This window comes from Festucalex cinctus, chromosome 21 (assembly GCF_051991245.1).
Source record: "Festucalex cinctus isolate MCC-2025b chromosome 21, RoL_Fcin_1.0, whole genome shotgun sequence".
NCBI lineage: Eukaryota > Metazoa > Chordata > Actinopteri > Syngnathiformes > Syngnathidae > Festucalex > Festucalex cinctus.
Window position 1 is genome coordinate 14,041,156 of NC_135431.1, and position 24,152 is coordinate 14,065,307.

General features: G+C 38.3%; 1 protein-coding gene across 1 annotated transcript in view; it reads left to right on the forward strand.

The window, feature by feature from the left end:
- Window positions 1-24,152, forward strand: part of fut8b (fucosyltransferase 8b (alpha (1,6) fucosyltransferase)) — a 199,754-nt gene that overhangs the window by 57,409 nt on the left and 118,193 nt on the right. The window contains exons 3-4 of the mRNA XM_077510798.1: window positions 5,589-5,665; window positions 21,100-21,262. The gene's annotated coding sequence lies outside the window, so the exon portion shown is untranslated. The remainder of the gene's footprint in view (window positions 1-5,588; window positions 5,666-21,099; window positions 21,263-24,152) is intronic.

The window sequence follows — 24,152 nt, forward strand, 5'->3', positions numbered from 1 at the left end:
ATTTTGCCGGGGGCAATTACACATAAATTAAGCACAAATTCCAAACCCTGAAGACAAGAGGTTATGAACAGAAAATGTAAACACACCGGTGAGTGCTAGTGTGTTCATTTGAGCACCTAATAATAGTCAAAATGACTAAAAATGCATTTTCAGGCTGGCAAAGCACTACTGACTCAATCAAAACTATCTACTGTAAAGACAGAGAAAAGGATGCATGTTAACGTATTTGCATATTTTTTTGCATGTTGAACAGAAAGACAGCAAAAAGTTAGTATAAGTTGAATGTCCCCTCCAGGGACAATATCGGATTGCTTTCTTGTCTTCATCGAGCCGAACATCAAGGAGACAACGGAACACTAATTAGCTGATTATGTTTCAGTCATTTGGGAGGTAACTAAAGATCTTACTCTCTTCTTCAAGGAGATCACATGCAGATATTTTCTGAGCAGGTGCTCTCATGGGTTTAATGTCTGATATGTAACAGCCAAGATTTTTGTTTAATCTCGTTGTTTGTTTTTTTCTAGTTTACTACGCCAGTCAATTGTTTCTAAATGAACTTGTGGTGAGAAAGTCGTCCAAATGACAGTGTTGATTAGGAATTGGCCGATAATCGGCCGGGCTGATTATCGGTGCCGATATTTGTCATTTTGACAAATATCGGCATCGGCCATGTTTTTTAATCTGAAGGCCGATAAAGCTGGTATCTCACTGAGCAGGAAATACTTGCGAACGTAGCGAATTTGGGCTTTTCATCAGGAATTGTAAGATGTTAACAGACAGTTTTTACTTATTGTAAACACATTTGGAACATATTCAGACAATTTTTCACTGCAAATATCTTTTCAAACGTTTTACAAACCCAAATAATAACCCCAAGTGAGCTACATTTGCATGCATTTTTCACTTAGTGAGATGCAGAGAACTTTTCATTTATGGATCCATTTAAATTTCCACTTTATAAAAAATAGGAACTCCCGACAAGTTTTAATTTAATAAATAAATAAAATAAATAAATCAAATTCTGTTGAAATTTTATTTAAAAAATATTTACAGTAGAAATCTTTAGGGATCTATTTATTTGCTTTATAATTTTTATTTATGTATTTTTAATTTAGCCCAACACATGCTAATGACCCTGGAAGCTCTCTGCAATTGTTAATTTTTTTTTTTTTAAACAAATGTGTCAATATAGTTTTTTTTTTTAAATGTTTTTTTGTTTGTTTCTATTTTAAAGTAAATGAATATCGGCATGAAATATCGGTTATCGGCCTCCATGACTACTAATAATCTGTGTCAGTATCGGCCTTGATAAAACCATATCGGTGTATCTCTCGTGTTGATGTTAATGCAGATAGCAAATAGCAGAAGATGTGCAACTGCTGCCATAAAATAAATAATACATCCATCTGTATTCTTCTACCACAATTCAGATTTTGAATTTATTTTTGCTTATAAGGTTTAAATACTTCTGTTATGTAATTGATATTGTTTACCTCCCTGTTGTCACAGCTCTGTTTGGATGCTTGTGCTACTTACAGTGAGTGCAATTTGGACATCTGCGCATGTGGGTTGTTAATGTGTAAACAAAGCCTGATCAGATATGACTCACTTGAAATGTGCTTGGAAATATTGGTATGAATAGAAATGAGGAATCTGGACCTGCAGTTTAAACTTATTTGGTTCAGGGATATGGGTGAGATGGACCCCATCTGAGACGAGACTCGACTTAGTCATGCTTGTTTTATGTGCGTGTTGTTGGGCAAAAACTGCCAAAATAAATACATTAATTAATTAAAATGAAAATAAAAATTGATTAGTGCTGTCAAAGTTAAAGCGTTTAATTCATTAATCACAAAAACTTATCACATTAAGCATGTATTTTTGCAGATTAATCACACTATTAATTTTGACCGCAGATGATCCTTGAGTTGACAGCGGATGATTACGTTAAAGGTACCACAGGTTGTGTTTGATCAATAAACATAACCACATGCATTAATGTAAAGAATTTAATAAATATTTGCATGATATACAGAATATTTGTTCATGTCAACCTATTGGGGTCTTTTTTTTTTTTTCTTCATTTTAAATTATGCAAGTAATAAATTATTTGCTCCCAAAGACGTATTTATACGTTTGTTTTGTTGTTGTTTTTTGTTTTTAATGCAAGAGCAGACAGAAGGCTTTTATGCAGCCTCTGAACTGAAGAGCACGCTAATGGCAATGGTAGTTATTTAAACGAAACGGTCCAGGTGGCAGCAGAGTATGAGATCAACCAGGGACATGTCGCAAAAGGCTCTTTGCCCCACCGCTTTAAATAGTTTTGTGAATAATGATGAAACTTAGTTATATTCTAATCCAAATTGCTGCAAAACGGAAATCGATAATCTTCCTGATGAAAGAAGAGACTCGAATCGTTCTTTTGGTAGTTTCCATGTTTTTATAGCAATACAACACAGTATTCTGTGGGCCTTGCAAAACCAGTCAAAATCCAGTAAAACAGCTGGTAGCGAAGGGGGTTACTTCAGTGAAATTGGCTGGGAGTGAATGAGTTAATTGATTAAAAAAAGAGAGAGGAAAAAAGAGGGGGATGAGCATGTGCAGTGGATAAAAAAAAAATTCCTCATAACATTCAATGTCGGAAAAAATGAACACATAGCAGGTGCTATTTGAATTTAGTGGGCAAAAAAATTTGATAAAGCCTTTTTAGTTAAGTGATTAATCAAAATTCTAAGATGTGATTAATCTGATTAAAAAAAATAACTCGTATGACAGCTCTAAAGTGGATATAAAAATATAATAAATTAAGAAAAAATATCAATTGAAACAAAAAACAGTGAATTGATTAATTAATTATAAAGTAAGCTTAATATTTATTTATTTTAGTTTCTTTTTTTTAATATTTGTGTTTTTTTTATTTTATTTATTAATCTATGCATGTATATATTTTTTCCCCACCTTTTGTATTTAAATTTTGAATAATTTTTATATCCGTTTATACTTTCACTTTATATATGTTTGTTTATTTTGACTATTTTGGTCCTCCATACCTGGATGGTGTGGAAAAAAAAAGAAAAAGACCTCAGTTACCGAGGGGGTTGCGAGTAGGGATGTCACGATAAGGGCAATATCGTGTTATTAAAACTGCCACGACGTCATGTTCACAATATTTAAAAGGAACACATCTGTTAAAAAAAAAAGTCACGTTGATTTCTATTTGTGCAGTTCTAGCACCCTCTAGTGCAGGGGTGTCAAACTCATATTAGCTCAGGGGCCACATGGAGGAAAATATATTCGCAATTGGGCCGGATCGGTAAAATTGTAAAATAATTTTTAAAACATTGCCGTCAATTACATGCAGATTTTCGCTATTTGTGGGCCAGCCCTAAATTGTCATCTGTACAAATATTGTCCTAAATTTTTTTTGCATAAATCTGTATATTGTTCACTGATTGTGTGCCGGGTGCCGTTAATGAAGTTATAAGGACGTTAATCCTTGTCATATGTGTAGTTGAATGTGTCTTATTCAGCATGTTTGTGTTTGATTCATGTTTTTATTTTTTAAACAAACTAACTTTAAATTGTGTTTAAAATAACGACATTCAGAGCAATTCCATGTACAAGATGCATTGCTCAACTGAGACTTACTTGTGTAATTATGAATTTATAAGCTTTGATTGTGGCCGGCTGATTAATTGGGCCGACAGTCTTTTTTTTTTTTTTTTTTTTTTTTTAACTTTACAAAACCATCTCGCGGGCCGGATTAAACCCCATTGCGGGCCTGATCCGGCCCCCGGGCCTTATGTTTGACACCCCTGCTCTAGTGGCTTGTTTATTAGTGTAATTTAATTTTCATTAGGGATGTTTTGGCCTTCTATGTTGTAAAATTATGCTAATTGTCAGATGAAGGGGAACCTAATTTGCTTGTGACGCGATCAATGTGTGCTTGCATTACCAAAGACCCCGGGTTTAGACCGGTTGCGGTTGCGGTGCGGTTGCGGTGCGTTCCGGCGACGCAAGCAATTAGATTCCATTCATTCGAATGGTGCAGTTTACACCGCTTGCGTGTGCGTTGCGTGTCGACTGCGTCTCAGCTGCGGCGTGCCGCAGCCCTTCCGCAAGGATAGCCTATTTTCTATTTTTGCCGGACGCCGCAGCGGTAGGCCTCCGGCAAATGGCAAGCTAGCACAAAACACATCGAGCGGGACAGGAAGACTGACGCAGTTTCAAAATAAATTTCCGGTTACCTTTCAAGATAAAACACTCGCCAGCTCCTATTTCGCAAGCATGCGAGCAAAACGTGATGTGTGGTCGGCGACGGAGCTGCCGGACCGCAGCTGTGCGGAGTCGGTGTGGATTGGCCAAAAAATTGACGCGTCCGGAGCACGCAGTCAAGACGCTCCGCACCGCACACGCAACCGGTGTAAACCCGGGATAAGTGCCTCAATATTGTTGTTAGAGATTGTAGGTGGTTTATCTGCATTGCTGTTATGTACAAAAGCACAATATTGTGCTTTTTTTTTTTTTGTATGGGCTTTTTTTTTTTTTTTTACAATATTGTGATCTTTTTTTAAATGTCGCCAATGCCCACAATATCGTGATAATTATTGTACCGTGACCTTCATATCATGATGTTTGGATATCGTTACATCCCTAGTTGCGAGCATGCATATTCTTAGCCAAAAAAGCAGCAAGTGGATGTCGATGAACCAAACACAGCAGCCGGTGTATTTTACAAAAGAATTTGTTCCACAAATCCATCCCGGATTGTGCCAATACAAAGATGGAGAAAAGCCGATCGCACCAGAAGCAAATGGCTCCATATACAGCAGTGTATCTTGTATAATGACCACAGTCTCGGCAGCCGATGTCATGAACATACTTCATCATCTTCATCATCGGGAGGCTCCCGTGAGAGTCTTTCTCCCAGCAGGTGTTATCAAGCAGCAGCAGACCTCGCTGCGGGCGACAGCGCGAGTGTGTTGCCAAAGCATGAGTCACAATCGATAGGAAGGGATTTCGGTGATGACGATACTCATGGCTGCGCCCCGGGGTGGGTTTGAGGCGCCGGGGTTAAAGCGAGTGACGTCCAATTGTCAATGTGAATCTTGGTCATCGGCCGCAAATCAATTTTGACTTAAGAATGGAGGATAAGTGAGCGCTTCATCACCACCTCACCCAGGAACGGGAAGGAGTGACACTTTTCTACAAAAACATGGTTATAAATTAAAATTCTTGTCATACATTATGATTTAATTAGAATCACTGTTTTCGTATTTTCCACATCATTGCTTATTTTCTATTTATGACATCAGCTTGACATATCTTTACCTCTGCCAGAGATTTTTTTTTTTGCCTTGTTAGTTTTTGTTTGCATAAAACTGCTGAACCAATTTCTATTAAAGTTTGTGGAGCGCTGGTGCAAAAACATTCAATTTTGGGACAGATCCAGAATTTTTCTTTTCATTTAGCATCTCCACTCATCTCGCCATTTTCCGAATGATTTTCATTTCTCGGCGGATAAAGCAGGAAATGTCATGACATAGTCCAAGTTTGATTTTTTTTTTTTTCCCCCTCTTGCTTGTCAGAGTGCCATGGTCTGAGGTGACGAAGAAGTTATGATGCAAATAGACCTGAACTTGATGAGCATGGACCTGAACGACTAGTAAGTCGATTGACTGCATGTGTGAATGGGTTGTTTGATATTTATGGCAACCTTTCCTCATTCATCCCACATCCTGGCATTCAATCAGAATGTGTTTTTTCGATAAGACAACAATGTCTTAAAGGGGAAGTCAACAACAAAACAAATATATATTTTTGACAATAATATGTTCAATGCAGCCCCACTGGTCTAAACATGGCATTCTGATTAATATGACATTTTTGGAATTTGAGGTATGAAGCAAAATCCAGCCATTCATCCATCTCATTTTGCAACTTGTTGTCAACTGAAGATGACATCATTGTTGCTCAGAGTTCAGGCAACGGACCAATCACAGTTCACCTGTTTTCTCAAGCTGCGCTGTGTTTGGTTGTGATGTCATCTTCAGTCCACAGCAAGTGACAAAATGGCTGCCCACTGAGATGGATAAAATGGCTGGATTTTGCTGCTTAACTCAACACAGTATTAACCAGAATACCATATTAAGACTAGTGGAGCTGCACTATCAAGTGCGTCGAATTCCTGAAAAGATTATTTTATTATTACTATTTACAGTTGAATACGTGGAACTCAACGTGCTCTAAAAGCCTGCGGCTATTTTGGAGTATAGACAAAATGTCACATAGCACTTGACGTTCAGTCCAAAAAAAAAAAAAAAAGTAGGCAAACACGCACCCGGTGTTCTTCTGTCACTCTCTTCTGCTAAGTGCTGCCACATGAATTGACTGGTTGGCTTTGTCGGACCTTGATTTCGAGCGAGCCGAACCATTCATGCAAAAGGGCTGAAAAAACACGTGCAAATAAACAGCGGTCCCGGGGAATCAATTTAACATGGCTGTCAAAGTGCCCGCATCGATGGACAGCGGCGGGTGCCGGCAGTCTATCTGGGAGGTGGCGAGGAAGCGGACCGTGCAGAGCAGGAACGCAGACAATACGAAGAAAGCAGTTAGCTGCTGTTGCCATGCTGGATCAGCATAAATGTCAGGCCCCACTCGGGGGCAGCCTGAGGGGGAGAATGTTCCTGTGGGGGGGGTACGCACGGGACACGTGTAGTAAATCAAAAATGCAGTTTACATAATACACTGGCTGAGATTTCTACATGACGCTACACAACCATAAAAGTGAGGCTGAATGCAGATGACCCACTGTAGATGAATCAAGTCTTCCCCTTGGTGGGCTTGGCCCAAAATAAGATGAGCAAGCATCTTCTCGAACGTCGGAGTGACACATGATGCAAATTGCTGAGTCGGCGTTGGCAGCGAAACCCACTGGTGTAAAATCGCAGCGGAGTGAAGGAATGGCATGTACAAACGAGTACAATCAAACATCAGAAGGTTCACGCGGTTTATGTTAAGCTATGCAAATGTGCTCCGTCACAACAAACACTTTTGGGATACGTTCACTTAAATAACAGCACATTTGGAATTGCAAATATTCTTTAGTGTTAAACAATATCTAAATATAGGTCCACTTTCTATTTAACTTTTTTTTTTCTTTTTTTTTTTACAAGCTCAAATGAATATACAGTAGTTGCAATCCTCATTACTAGGGCCCCACCAATTAATTATAATCGACCGATTAATGGCCTTCAAACATCAGCCAAAACAATGGGCCAAATGGCTGATTATTTTTCCTCTTAAAAAAGTGCTACATAAATAAAGATGACTTGACTTGACTTGACTTAAAATGTTAAAAAAGTGCGGAGAATAAAAATCACAAAAACATATGTGGGAATGCTGCAGCATTCCCACAATTAAAATGAATAACCTATAAACAACCCCCAAAAAGAAAATAAGAATGCGAAGATGGCTTGCATATTTAAGTTGTTTATTTAGCACGCCAGTGTGAGGGATTGTGAAGGTGCGTGTGTGTTTTCTTTCAAGTCTGCGGGTAACGGCAATGGAAGTTATCTGTGTGTGACGGGAATAGTGATTACTGGATATGTTGGCATGAAAGGGAGCCAAAGGTTTGTACTGTTGTTTTCTAAGTGGGTGCTTGTTTACCTACAAAATGTGTGTATGCGTATTGGGGGTCCTTCCATGATCTGGACGGCTGCCAGGTGCCTCTTGCGGATGCCTTTGTGGTGATTTAGGAAGCGATCGATGTCATAGCACTGCTTTGTTTCTCGGCTCACTCATAAATAGCAGCGCAACTCGCCATCACCCTTGTTTGTTTTGTTCGCGTTTGCCTGCGGCTATTTACGCTGACATTTCCTCTTGGTTTCATGGTGAAATTCACTTATCAGTACCTCTCAGAACTATCTGAGGCAAGGACAATGATGACAATTTGGATGAGATGAGCCCCGCAGCAGAATCCTTACGATGAATTAAATGTGAAAGCGGGTGGAGAAGACCAACAAACGCTCTCGGGAGAGCGTAGACCTCACATGGCCAAACAAAAATGTTTGCTTTTTGAATTTGTGATGTGTTGCTAATGATATCAAGATACAGCGATTAGCACTTAAATTAAAAACTCGTTCACTGCCAGGCCAGGCAGTTAAAATGGATTTTTGACGTCTATAGCCGTCAATGGCACTGAATGAGTTTTTTTTTTTTTTTTATCTGTTGAGTTAAATTTTTATGTTAACACTAAAATTGGCATGTTGATTCTAAAATTACAGTCAGTTTTATCTAGCATGTCATTTTTTTCCTCCACAGTTTACAACATAGTTCCACTGATTAGCTGTAGTAAGACTGTAGTAAGAAGAGCTGATTACGAACTACATGGCATATTGTGGTGAGTTCTATTTTCTTTTATGCTGTTTTTTTTGTTTTCCAAGCTTGTAGCTATTTCATCTTAGTGTTTTATTTACATACATACACATTTATTTAATATTTTTTTAAAGAAAAATAGGATCCTATAACTAAAAAACTTGATGTGACAGAGTAAAGCTGAGATTTTGGATTTCGGACCCAAAAATTTGTTAGACATTGGAAGGAAACGTTCCACGATACCTCACGATACTGTGGACGGATGGTTTAAGTCATTTGGCTTCAAATCAATCCTGTACAGGATTATTAGCAGAAAAATGTTTGTTGAAATTGCTGAAAAAAAAATGATTAATACTTGGACAATGTTGTGTAGTATTCCATTTGATGCATTTATTGTTGTGGGAATATCCATCCATCCATCCATCCATTTGTTGTGGGAATATGTTATTGTAATTTTTTTCTCCACACTTTTTTTGTGTAACAACTCCCACATAATACTTCCGATTTACACGGTTCAAATTTCAACTAGCTTCAAAAATTGACGCCTCCCGGGGTGTATATATATCGTCTGATTACACATTACTTACAGTATCCGCACAATTTAATGTTAAATATCAACTTCTCCCCATTCATTTTCAATGGGATAGACATTGAACCATTTCTAAGTGTCACTTTCCACGCCCACTTCCATACATAGAACTTATCGTTACCAGGTGTTTGATACTGCTTGTTGGCACAGTTGATAAAGTGCATTATTCAGTAACCAGGAGGTCATCATTCCATAATTTAACTATCAATTTACTTCATAATCATTCCACATGTATTCAAATCTTAGCATTCAGCTTTCAGCATTCCCACGCAATTTCTCCGGAAATTGCACTTATTCTAGTTTAATGTATAAAATTTGACTGACATAAGTTTTTGTTCTGTCATATGGTGTTCCACAGAGATCAATTTTGGGTCCCCTGCTGTTTTTATATTTGCTGCCCCTGTATTCCATCTTAAGAATACATGGTCTACCTTTTTGCTGCTCTTTATAATGTCTTTGTGCGGATCGTAGCTACAACACGTATGGATGTGCCATACTGGAGAAGCTGCACTGAGCATCTTCTGTGAGTTGCAGATACTGCAGCCAAAAAGTGGAGAATCAAATGGTCTGTAGCAACCACCTGCTAAAACTTTTTTTTTTTTTTTTTTTTTTAAATAGTTTCTTCCTAATTGCCCCTTTCCACCCGGACTTATGCTGTGATGACTATCTGCTCCTTTTATTTTTAGAGCAGTGTAAATAAACCCTTCACAAGCACCAAAAAAGTTCTTACCATGAATACAAATCAGCCTCCATCTCTGGTCTGCTTCCCCCCCTCCCCCTCCTCACGGTTTTTGAGCTCACTGCAGCAGACATTCAACGACTGCATGGCAATAATGATGAGGACAGTTGTGGTATTAATGGCACATCGATTGATGCCAGCGAGGAAGCGTGTCGTGACACGGTAATCATACTAATGTTATAGCATGAGTAATGATGCTGAACGTGCTGGCAAATGGGCTCGTTATCATGAGGGGGGTTTTGATGAGGAAAAGGATGATGTACTCAATTATGATGATAAGTGGCGTGATGATGAAGGAAACCGGATGAGTCGTTTTCCAGGAGCTTTCATTCACTTTCATTGCTCACCTGTATCATTTCTCTGTTTGGAGATGTGACATCATAATGCAGCAAAGTGTGATGAAGACTTTTGATCTTAATTTAGAAAGATTTTGCTCAGGGTCATTGAATGTGGTTTCAATTACCTGCAAATCTGAGAATCGAAATGGGAGAAAAAGACTACTTTTATCAAACTGAGTTTGTTTTTTTTGTTTCCCCCCCCCGTGTTCATAGTTCGCTTGTTATGGTTTATTGGAAATTACTTAATGAAATTTGGTCTATTTTTTGTTTTATCTGGTAATGAGGCAAAGAAGAAAGATGATGGCATTCGTTTCAATGCCTTTTTTAATCGGGAACAGTCATGGTATATTCATATATTATAAATTCATATATTATATATGAAAATCGACATCTGTAGCCATTTACAAGATTTATGCATATTTTAATAACTTCACCTTTTGACCTATGATTTGAACTTTAACTTAATATTTTGCCTATAATAATTTTGATCTTTTCATTATTTTTCATGTACAATTAGTACCTTTAAAAACACATTTTGCAACTTGCTGTCGACTGAAAATGACATCACAAGGGCTCAGGTAACCAATCACAGCTCAGCTTGTGAATGTCACATGACCAAACCTAAAAAAACAAGGTGAGCTGTGATTGGTTACCTGAGCCCTTGTGATGTCATTCAGTCGACAGCCACTTGCAAAATGTGTTTTTAAAGGTACTAATTGTACGTGAAAAATAATGAAAGTATCAAATTAATTATAGACAAAATATTAACTTTTTATTGCTATAATGGTTACATAAGTGAAAACAAAATTTTTCGTGTACTTTCATAGATTATCTAAAACACAAAAGTAGTATGAGAGATGTAAAATTTAGGGGTGCAACACCTTATTATTTTACGAATCAATTTAATCTGTCGATTATTTTTTGATTACTGTAATTTGAATCAGATTTTTTTTAAGGACATTATTTCAAATCAACACAACCTGTGGTGGTTGGCCGTCATCCCTCTCAGTGTGGATGAACTTCTCCTGGGTGCCTTTCCTCACAGGGTTCTTCTGTGCCCCGCCATGTTATGGTTTGCATGTGTGTCTGTGGGTACGATCATGGGGGTATTGGGGGTAGGGGGGTCGCTTTTTCTTTTTATTATATTATGGATGTCTTAATTGTTCAGCACTTTGAGTTGCATTTGAATGTATGAAAGGTGCTTTATAAAGTTTGATTTGAAATATGAATTAATTATGATTCAGTTAGTGGTTCGGTCTGTCACGTGAGGAAAATAGCCAACAATGTTGATCATTGTTTTCCAAAGTAAAAACAATTGTTTTGCTTTCATGGAGGAATGCAGAAATCAGAGAATTGTGACTGTTGAGGAGCTGAAATTCCGAGCATTTGAACAATTTAATCTTTAAAAAGAAATCAATCCATTGATGATCAAAAAATAATTCTCAATTAGTTTGCTAAAAAAAAATTTGTTGTTGATTAATCAATTGTTGCACAAGTGTCATTAAAATCCAAATGTGCTTGGGTAAACCCACTGGATGATTTGGCATCAAACAACTCATTTCCATTCTGTGGATTCTATTTTTGTGGCCATTATGGGAGGAACACAGCTGACTCCCAGCCAATCGAAGCGGCTCCCCACATTCCCTTTAAATTCAGCACAGAGAAATCGAGAACTTGCAGCTGATGTGAAGGTGGCCTCTATGGATGGGCACTCGAGACCACCTTCCACCCCGATCGTTCATCCGTATGTGAGAAAATGTAATGATTTGAATTTTCCTAGATATAGATGATTTTGGAGACGGTACAAGAACCTAGACGTGGAGCCATTTTGTGCCTGAATAAGGCCTGCAAGCAAACCGTATCTCATTTCCATTGACAGGGCAAACAAAAAGTAGGAAAAGCTGGAACGCGACCATTTTATCTCGGTCTGATATCGGCGACGCTACAAGGTCACAGATGAGTTACAAAGCCGCGGTTCACGCTTGCATTCAGCCAATTTTCAGCTGAATCACCCATCCAAATGTATCTCCCTCCAATGACATTCCAATTTGTTTTCCCCTTTCAGGGGAACGGTTGGAGTTTTGGAACACAGCCCTCCTGGCTGCGCATTTGCATCTCCAAGAACACAGATGCTCTGTTGTTTACTCCGCCGCACGCCTTTCTGATGTGCTCATTTTCCCGAGTAGGGCCGGGTTGGGAAACGACATGCCTCCGTGCAGAATTTGGACACATTCACCACTAATGAAACGGAATGATGACATTTTGCCCGGGACCGAAACTGTGTCCTTACATCCCTTTCAACTTCTCCTTCTAATTAGTTGGCGGGCAAAAGAAATCATCAGTTATTTGAACCGTAGAAGGTTTTGAAAATTTAATGGCAGCCTGACCATGCAAAACACTTGTAAAGACGGTCATTTAAAATCCAGCTGTGTCTGATACAAGTCGCCCCAACTCCATGTTGGAATTATTTAGCAGAGAGACCGCGACAAAACCTTGCTGTGGGGACACACCGTCTGCCGAAAGATAATAAAGCACAAGGAGAAAATTGAACACCGTCCCTCGTTCTTTCATTTCGGGCAGCAGGAAGTGTTCATAAAACCGAAATTAAATCTATCCCTCTCCGCACCCAAAACAAGCAAGAAAGCAGCCTTTTGTGTTGCTTGTTGATTGTCTGCATTGGAGGGCTTTCGAGGCGGCGCCGGACTGAGCTGCAAGGGATGAGTCAAAGGATTAGGTGATGGAAAACCGGAGAGTGATGGAGCAGGAAAGGAGTGCGGCCAAGGATCGACAAGTGAGACGGACTGAAAAGGTGACCCAATATGCTGAGACAGAGAATGAATGTTTGAGCTTTTACAAACTTCAATAAAGCCAAATGGAAGAAGGCACCCAGTGTTAAAGCATCGGCTAAAGCAATCGGCCAATTGGGCCAATGGCAGATTATTTCCCCCTTAAAACATTATCGAAGAAAACCTTCAGTTTCTGACACTGTGAAAGTACCTTGAATGCACCATTTTGCTTGCGTGGCATTAGCAACTAGCAAGTGTGTAGCGTATGTTATTCTGTTGTCCCTAAGCGTCCTTTAAGCTGTTTATTGACACCACAGTTGGAGTTAACTGTAAAATTAAACACACAACGTTAAGAATTACATCCACTGTATATTTAAATACAAAACGTACGCCTCGTTTTGAGAACATCGCTAGCCTAGCACTAACAGGAACTTAGGAAATGCTAACAGGAAGTTAGCATAGACTTCAGGAGTGTTTTGTTGAGACAGAGAATGAATGTTTGAGCTTTTAGAAACTTCAATAAAGCCAAATTGAACCCATTGTTAAATCCCGCTGCCACTGGGGCTAGGTGGAAGTCAGTCAAAAAAAAAAATAAAAAAAATCTTAAGCTTTCATCTGCAGACTCTAACAAGACTGCAATCAATCCATCATACGTGTATTATGAGACGGGCTATTAATATGAGCACATTTCTTCCCGCTGGCTCTCTGCGTGACTTGGTCAGAGTGCAAAGCGTTGACTCAAAGTAGCATGGGATGAAATTGCGGCACAAATTAGCCTGCTGGGCAAGATACGCGGCTCACAGTAAACATAAATCCTTGCTGGTCATGCGGCGGTAATGCGGCAGGCGTCCTGCTGTGGCCTCCGCGCTTATTTGTTACTCGGCCTTCGGAAAGCTTTTGTCTTTTGAGCTGCCGGTGAGCAAGATGTCACATAGAACTTGCGGTGATCATCTTGTCGGGCAGTTTTAAAGTTACTTGCTGAAAACAGTTCAGATTTCCATTGGCAACTTCCAAGAGACTGCAAAAAAAAATCTTGATCTCGCATGGGTACATTATTTTTAGTCAAGTTTCAATTAAACTTGTTAGTTTTATCACATTTTATAAACCACATCTCATTTTTATTTAGTCAAATTTTAGTTGAATACAAGTGATTTATGTTAGCTATAGTTTGTGGCTAGCTCCTAGATTAGCTCATATTGTCTACTTGAACTAAACTTCAGACTGAAACCAGAGTTGCCCGAGCAGTGTAGCATATATGTTACCACAAATTCAACTTCAAACACAATTACAGTATATGAAGAAGTGGCTAATATCGCTACATGCTACAAGCTACAAGCTAGTAAGTTAGCCAGTTTGCGGTCGGATTAACGTTGTTAAAATTGACACACAAAAAAAATTATTTAGTGAACTTAATTTTGTCTCATCTTCATTCGTCCACAAAAATCGCTGAAAAAAAAAATGTCTGTTGGTGAAAATATTATATATATATATAATATATCCTTTTGTTTTTATTAATGCAATTAACACTAGGTACTTTCCTGCTGTAATTAACATAACTGAGTAAACAGATAAACACATGCAAATGTCTTACCATGAGATTTCTCGGGCCTACCAAATGTCAGAAAAACGGATTAACACATTCACTGCCATTGACGGCTATAGACGTCAGGTTTTTTTGTTTTTGTTTTTTTATTTAAAGAAATTGTTGTTTTAGTCTTAATGATAATATTAATTTTAAACAATTTATTCAGAGTACTGCCAAGAAACAGGAGCAATACTCAACTCAGCTTTATTTATAAAGCACATTAAAACAAGCATTGTTTTCTACAAAGTGCTGTACATGGAACAGGAATCAGTCAGGCAGTAAAGATAAGTAAAACAAGAACAAAACAAACATTGTAAGTATACAATAGAAGTAGCTCACAGAGGCTTCGGGTCTCTAAACACGGTGGATGAAATCTTCAATTTCAATTAATATTAATAACTTTTTTTGGTTTGCCTCAACTGTTGTAGCCGCTCTTGTAAATCGCTTGTCGCTCGGCTCATCAGCTCCAAAACAAACATTGGCCAAGTGCACTTTTAAATGTCATCCTGCAGGCTCTGTCGCTGCTGATTTTTGTTTTTATATATCTATAAAGAAAAAAATGTTTCTTGCAATAATATTTTGTTCTTGTTAAAAAAAAGTAACATTGTATTAGAACTTTATTTCTTGTCACATTCTGACTTTCTGATGTAGTTGTTATATTGTAGCAAGATGCTAAGCTAGGCAGCCCTTCTCAACTCACCTCTTCCTTTTTTTACACGTCATTTTCCCTTTAATGTCACTAAAGTCGCTTGTGAGAGTGCTGTCACTCACTTAAATTCATCTTATTTTAGTACCGCCGCTGCAGCGACGCTATAAGAATGTGGAACGCCCATCGTTGTTTATGGGTAGCGATAAACCCGCTGTTTTATACTCACACTGTACTACGGTGATGGAAAGCGTGAAATAAAAGGCAAATGACCGGCGATATAGATCTGACTGCATCAGAGGCGATAACAGGACGGGAGGCTGGCTGGAGGTTGAATGCTGAGTAATTGGCTGCTGCAGGAGGGAATTAACCAAACAGGGATCATTCATTTAGTCGAACAGCGCAAATTCAATGCATCCACTTTTATTGTAGTGTTAGGACAATGATTTCTCTGCCAAGAGCATCTCAGTCATTTTTCAACGGGCGTGATGTCTTGTTGGCTGAAAAAGAAATAAAAAATATGAACTTGAGAGGGCGTGAGTTGGCGTGTTTGACCAAAATGAAGAGCCTGCCCCTGTTGAAAGTTTTCCCTGGTTGCGCCGCACTCACCCAAAATGCTCCCATTATCAAGCAAATTCATCTTGCGGAGTTGGAGTACGTGGCCCGATTTAGACGAGGGGCCGCTGTCAAGCTTTATCGAGCGCCCGCTTTTCTTAGTGGGGAGGGAGGAGACGCCTTTGCCAAACGAGGCTGGCGCTATGACAGCCGCCCTCCACATCTTTACTGCTTCATCCTCCGCTGACTTATGCATATGCTCACAATACACGCACGCGCGCACACGCACCCTCGCACAGTGATGAGCTGTGTCAGATTTATCATTCGTCTTGTCGCAGGGGTCGGACGTGTTTGGCGCTAAATTGGACGTGCGTCCATGCTGATCATGAAATCTCGACTTTAGAACACTTATCGACTTGCGTAAACCTGCAAAGTCGAACCGAAGTGGTATTGTTTGGATCTGAACCCATCTCCATCCATCCATCCATCCATCCATCCATCCATGTATTATCATCCATCTATCTAACCATTCATCTGTCTGTCCAAACATCCATCCATCTGTCATCCAATCATCCATCCTTGCGTCCATCCATTCAGCCATCCATCCATGTATCATCATCCATCTAACCATCCGTCTGTCCAAACATCTATCTATTCATCCGTCCATCAATCCATCATCCATCCATCCAACCATCCATGTATTATCATCCATCTATCTAACCATTCATCTGTCTGTCCAAACATCCATCCATCCATCCATCTGTCATCCAATCATCCATCCTTGCGTCCATCCATTCAGCCATCCATCCATGTATCATCATCCATCTAACCATCCGTCTGTCCAAACATCTATCTATTCATCCGTCCATCAATCCATCCATCCATACATGTATCATCCATCCAACTGTCCGTCCATCCATCCGTCCTCCATACATCCATCTGTCATCCATTCATCCATCCTTCCGTCATCCATCCATCCATCCATCCATCCATGTATCATCATCCATCTCACCATTCATCTATCCATCATCCATCCATCTATCCATCCATCCATCCATCCATCAATCTGTCCATCCAATCATCCATCCTTCAGTCCATCCATCCATACATCGAGCCATCCATCCATGTATCATCATCCATCTAACATCCACCTGTCTGTCCAAACATCCATTCATCTGTCCGTCCATCCATCCATCCATCCATGTATCATCATCCATCTATGTAACCATCCATCCGTCCATCAGCCCATCTATCAGTCCATCCATCCATCCATCCATCCATCCATCCATGTATCATCATCATCATCTATCTAACCATTCATCTGTCTGTCCAAACATCCATCCATCCATCCATCCATCCATCTGTCATCCAATCATCCATCCTTGCGTCCATCCATTCAGCCATCCATCCATGTATCATCATCCATCTAACCATCCGTCTGTCCAAACATCCATCTATCCATCCGTCCATCAGTCCATCCATCCATACATGTATTATCCATCCAACTGTCCGTCCGTCCATCCATCCATCCATCCATCTGTCATCCATTCATCCATCCTTCCGTCATCCATCCATCCATCCATGTATCATCATCCATCTAACCATTCATCTATCCATCTGTCGTCATCATCCATCCATCCATCCATCCATCCATCCATCCATCCATCAATCTGTTCATCCAATCATCCATCCTTCAGTCCATCATCCATACATCGAGCCATCCATCCATGTATCATCATCCATCTAACATCCACCTGTCTGTCCAAACAGCCATTCATCTGTCCATCCATCCATCCATCCATTCGTCCATCCATCCATCACTCTCTGTCTTTTTTTTTTTTTTTTAAGACCGATACCAGCACAATCAACTCGGGTAGTCACCAATACCACCATTATTTTTTATACATAAAATCTCCCCGCCCCCAAAAAATGACAGATAATTTTAAAGAAAGCCTGATATACCACAATATAGCATTTTCTTTAAAATTGCATGAAATTAATGACAAATTTCTATTCTTTTTAATTTCTAGTCGCTGATAGTAGAAATACTGTAAAGCCTGGTATTAGCCTGAAAACTGGTATCTGTACTTTAAAATAAATAAAATAAATTAATATTGTTTAAAGTCATGTAAAGTTTGGCAGCAAATGGTGCATTTTTTACGACGTTTTGAACATCTATTTTGATGACGAGAAAATACACACTTAGGGTTTGGGATTCATTTCGGAATGAACTCCAAAAACTGCAAATCTATTTTTGAAAGAATAAATGGAGAATAGGTGTTTGGAATCCATTAGTCAAGTGAAGTCACATTTATTTATATAGCTCTTAATCACAAAAGAATCTCAAAGGGCTTCACACACCCACAGTTGACAAATATGAACAACATGATCTTAACCACAAGAGGGCAAGGAAAAACTAATTTAAAAAAATAAAAAAACATTACTTACTTGAAATGTGTCTTGAAATATACTGTCCGCAACTCTGAACTAAGCATTACATTTGAATTTGGCTCAGTGTAAATCTCATTTTCTCGTTAAAATGGCAGCCAGAGGGGGAGTTTGTGTCTTCAGTGATGGCAACCACTACCTTGAAGCTTGTCACTCCAGCGGCACAGAAAGCGTAACTCAAGTCGCAATGAAACACGGGGGCAGCCGGCCGTCGATGTCACCGCTGCCTCTTTCTCTCTTATCTCCCAGCAGTTCTTTTTCCACTCCGCTTTATGGTCGACGTGATAAGCTGTGAGAGGATTTCTTCCGTGCCTGACTTGTGAGGAAAAGCATGTTCGTTTTTGTGACTTCCCTGTTGGCCAAGTGTTTGCTGTTGATTCGCTGAAGGTCGAGACGTAACAGATTTAATAATTACTTGTGGTGATGAAAGGTGTCTGTAGTGTTAGGATGACTCACCGGACAGAAATGTGAACGTCTTTACGACTACATCTTCTCAAACCGTAAATAACTTGCTATTATATATGCTAAAACAGTTGTAGTGAGTGAATTTTTAACTCATAATACTGGTAAAAAATTGAAAAGTGAGATAGAAATTGCAGTTCCGTTCTACAGTATTTCTGCTGCTGAGATGGGTTGGGCTTTGTTTATGCCAGTGACTGATCATCATTGTTGGTCTGATGTTCGCAAACGACACAGATAACCTCACAATTCAGTTTCTTATCTGAGCTCCGCAAGCTCCCATATGGCTCAGACTCCAAAGCAGAGAGTGAAACTATTAAGAGTAAAAAGTTTTTGATAAGAGGTTAAAAACTGACCTCTCTTTATCTTCCTGCTCAACTTAATTCCTCCGCACTCTCGATACTGAAGTTCTTTGAAGCCTCTGAACTCCGGCTACTTTTTGTGTACTTTGCCGTCTGAAGGATGAAATCGCAGAGTAACTCCTAATAAATTACTGTCACACTATTTTTTGTTTGTTTCCAATAAGAATGAGAGTATGATACTTTAGTGATTATTTTAATAATTAATAATGAATTAATATCAAAACAGTAAGTCACATTCAGTATGTTTACATGTGCAAAAAAAAAAAAAAAGTACTAACTTTAATACACTGAAACCAAACTTTTTGAATACTTGTAAATACTTCATGTGGTTGTGTTTGACTTTTTAAAAGTTGAGTTAATACTCGCTGACTTTTTTTCGATTGGAAACCCAACTTGTATACACTTGCATCGATTGAACACCAGAGCCTGCTTTCTCCGTATGCGCGAGCCTCTGGCTGCTGGCAAACATTTCATCAGGTCAATATTTTAAAGTATATAAATGGGTGGAAAAACTCGAAAATGAAACATTTTAAACTGATGACGATAAAGACAATACATGTGTGTACATTTTTTATTTTTTTTATTTTTTTTTAATGAGATTAATCACATCTTAGTTTTTTGATTAATCACAGTTAATCGCTTAATTAGAAAGATGGCCGCCGCCGGCTTCACTTTTCGCTACAGCCTGAAGCAGCCCAGTTTATTTATTACGTCCGTGCGAATCCACCTGAGAGTCTGACCGTGATCTTTTTTTGAAGCTTTGAGCCAGGACAACATAGTAGCGTTTTCATTTCATTTTCTTAACTATAAAGAGCTATGGTTGTACACGCGTATGTATGCGCGCTTCTCTCGCGAAGCACAGATCTATATGAATACTGGATTACGTGTGGGCGTGGTGATGTGATGAGCGCATAATATATGTAAGTCCGTGAATGAGCGGCGCTCGCCGGAACAGCTTTTGAGGATTAAATAAAGCAAAAAGATCACCCAGATAACCCACCAGCTCTTTAATTAGAATAGTCACTCATCCAACTCCCCCTCACTTGACTGGCTGGCTGTGATGCCATGGTCCTTTCGCACAATGGCAGTGACAAGTGACGTGCCGCCAAGATACCTGAATGGAGTATTTCATCAGAGGAGAGCCACTTGACCTTCTGGGCCTGTTTTTTTTTGTTTTTTTTGTTTTTTGTTTACAAAGAAGTTACATGGCTAACTGACACTTCATTGTAGTGCCGCTTTATGTCCTCTCCTCAAAGAGATTAAAGCCGTTTCACCTCACAACAGCAAACACGGGTACAGCCATTAACTCATTCACTCCCAGCCATTTTCACAGAATCAATCCCGTTCGCTCCCGGCTGTTTTACTGGATTTTGACTGATTTTGCAAGGCCCACAGAATATTGTGTTCTATTTCTATAAAATCATGGAACCTATCAAAAGAAAGATTAAAGTCTCTTCTTTCATCAGGAAAAAAAAAGTATGTTTCTATCTGTTTCCGTTTAGCAGGAATTAACATTAGAAGAGAGCTAAGTTTCATCAGTTTTCACAAATCTATTTAAAATTCTAAGTAATTTAGCATTTTTTTTTCTAGATGGCCCTGGTTGATCTCCTTTGCTCTGCTGCCACCTGCTGGCCGTTTTGTGTAATAACTACCGTTTCTGCAACCGTTCTTTGCAGTTGAGAGGATGGATCAAAGCCTTCAGTATGCTCTAGCATTAAAGAAAAAAAAACGTAAAAATACGTCTTTGGGACACTTAAAACATAAAAAAACGTATTTACACGTTATTGGGAGCAAATGAGTTAAAGGGGAAGTCAACCCAAAAACATTTTCTTGACAATATGTTCTATGCAGCCCCACTATTCTAAATACGATATTTTGGTTAATATTGACTTAGTGGAATACGAGTTAAGCAGCAAAATCCAGCAGTCTTTGGTACACTTAAAACATTAAAAACAAAAAACAAAAAAACGTATTTACACGTTATTGGGAGCAAATGAGTTAAGCACGTACAGTAGCGATAACATGTCGTAAAATCACATTTAGTCCTCCTTTGCGGCTTCATTGAAATGGCCAAGACTGCTCCACCTGTTGATAGGGAATGAAAAATACCTGCACCGAATGTGTTTTAAATCTACTTGTCAATAACACCTCGGAATTGTTTATTCAACGTCAACTGCGGCACTCAATTGTTCATGCAATCATACATGCAATTGCAGACAAATCAGTCCATGTTGGAAAGGACTTCGAATGGTTGGAAACATGCAGACCGCAGTCAAAGGTTGCTGATGAGGCTCCAGTGCCGGCTTGGCTGCACGCGATGCTGACACCTGCTGGAGTCATCGGAGGCCATTGACATCAAAATGGCAAAAAGAAAATATGGTATGTTAAAGAAGGTTCGGATGCTAATTGCCTTTGAGAGAGCAGTGCTTGTTGTAAATTGCTGTTAAATGGCAAACAGGAGTTGTCAAGTATGTGCTGTAAAATCTCAAAGAACAAACCTTCAACAATCCAGTAAAGGCAACATTATACTGCCATCTAGGGGTTAAAAGGGTTCAATACGCATTTATGCTGCACGGAATATATTAATTAACAGACATGTATGTTACTGCATATTACTATAGTAGAGAAGTTGAATTATTTCACAAATTCATTTTTTAAATTTAATTAAACACAGGGGTGTCCAAACTTTTTCATTTGAGGGCCACATACAGAAAATCAGAAGGACGCAAGGGCCACATAATGTCCTAAAAATTGTACAAATAATTTATTTGTGCTTTTGCATACTTATACTTGTAGCATTTTTATTCTTTTTTTTTTTTTTTTTTTTTCTCCCTTTCGGACACATTACAATTTACATCAGTCACATCACATCAACATCGGGTAGAGGCCGAATAAGCTTCGGCTTCTACCCGTCAGCCCTTCTTTCGGATGTCAATGTTGCAAATGATGTGATGTGATTGATGTAAATTGTAATGTGTCCGAAAGGAAAAAAAAAAAAAAAATGAATAAAAATGCTACAGTATATAAACCAATTTATTTGTAATATGGCAGTAGGGTTATTATAGTTTTGGAATTTTTCATTCTAGTTAGTTTTTATTAGTTTTCAGGGTGGTTCTCTTAGTTTTTATTAGTTTTGTTCTTTTAAAAAAAAATGCTTAGTTTTAGTTTAGTTTGTTAGTTTCAGTATTAGTATTGTTTTTTTTATTGTTTTTTTTTATGTGTATTACTTGTGCGCAATATTTAAAAAACACCATGGGAGCAACGTCATCTGAAGGTGCTTTTCTATTGGCTGCTGCTAGATGACGTCACTTCTGTGTGACATACTTTCAAACGTCATTATTCTGGTTTATATCAAACTAAATCTACTAAAAATCACATTTAAAATCATCCCCAAAGGCTCATGCATTAAATTAATTACCAAAGACTAAAACGAAGGACATATATAGTTTTAGTTAGTTTTGTAAACATAAATTGTAGCTTGTTAGTTTTCGTTTTTTAACAAGCATTTTCGTTTTTATTTTATTTTGGTAACAATATTGTTTTTTGAATTTTTAGTTTTAGTTTTTCCATTAGTTTTAGTTAACTAAAATAACCTTTAATGGCACCTGTTTTTCGATACCCTCCCTTCTTACTTTGACCATCTCCAAACATTTTTTGTTTTATTTTATTTTATTTGAACTGAGTCAAATGCCATTTTTAGCCTATGTCGTGGGCCACTGAAAAATGGACGCTCGGGCCGCAAATGGCCCCCGGGCCGTAGTTTGAACACCACTGATTAAACGCATGCAAAAGCCAATTCTTACCTATTTATTTTTTTAATTTCAGAATAATTTTCAGTGGTTTCTTATGGAATATTTTAATTTCTTAAAATGACAAATTTGGGGGTTTTGTTAGCTGAAAGCTATAATTAAAACTAGAAATACTTGAATTTTTTTTTTTTTAAATTACTCTAAGTAACATCTAACATTTGATTCACTTTTTTTTAATTGAACTACTGAAATATATTAATTGCGGGTCAAATTAACCCATTTAGAAAATCTAGATTTACAAAAAATTGAAATTAAAATTGGTCCGCTGGCCTCCCTTTTTCATTTTTGTGTTTTGAAATTGCGTTGCATTTGTTTATAGCATAATTTTGGATGATTAAACATTAGAGGGGAGTCAATTTGACCCATGAAAATTGTTGTTAAAAACACAACAGCAGGGTTTAGTTTTCTCCTCTAATGAATTGAGATACGCTTGATATGAAAATGAAAAAATAAATAAATAAATGCCCAGTGTGATATCATTGTTCGTTCGTATTGTTCGTTCGTATCGTTTTCCCCTTCAGCCGCACCAATCCATATAAATCTTAAAAATTATGATGGCAAACCCTTCTCATGTGCTCAACACCGATTTAGGTGTATGTTTTTCATTCCTTGTTGAATTTGGAAAGAACACCTCAGTGACTTCATCAGAAAAGGTCACAACCTGAAATGTTAACGGAGATGTTCCCCTGTGAACAAAACAGCTGGCAAAGCTCCGTTGCTTGTGAATGTCAAGTATTGTAATGTGTGCGTTCTCACACATGGTGGCGCTGCTGGACCATCTTTACCATTAAGTGAGAGTGCCGCTGTAAAAATGGAAGATGTGGACATTTAAAAAAAAATTAAAAAAAATACAATGATGTTTTTCTGACAAATGTTTGAGGGAAGCTTTGTTTTTTTGTTTTTTTTTTTGAGTATTTTTTTCTCTGTTTTTCTGAATATTTTTTTCTGTTTTACGGAATTTTTTTTTCTGTTATAAAAAAAAAATATATATATATTCCAAAAAACAGAACAAAAAAAAATAGTCAGAGCACAACAGAGCAAAAACAGAGCACCAACTTCTGTTTTTCAGAGTAATTTTTTTTGGAGCTCTGAACTCCAAATGACTTGTTGCAGACCACTGACCTATTTTTTTTTAAACAAGGGGAAGAAAAAAAAAAAAAAAACGGAACAAAAAACCCACCCCGCCTCCGGCCTTATACTAACTGCCTATGAGCTGCAGCTGTACATATACCGTATAGTTGATATAGTAGTCTGCTTTGCGAGGTGGGAGGAACAAGATGGCCGCCCTCTGACTTCAACGGCTTGCACTAGCGTGCGTATGGGCTATCGGCTATCCAGTCATATATAAAGGTCAGTGGTCTGAAACAAGCCACTTGGCGTTCAGAGGTCCAAAAAATTACTCTGAAAAACAGAAGTTGGTGATCTGTTTTTTTGGATTATTTTTTTCTTCTGTTTTTTGG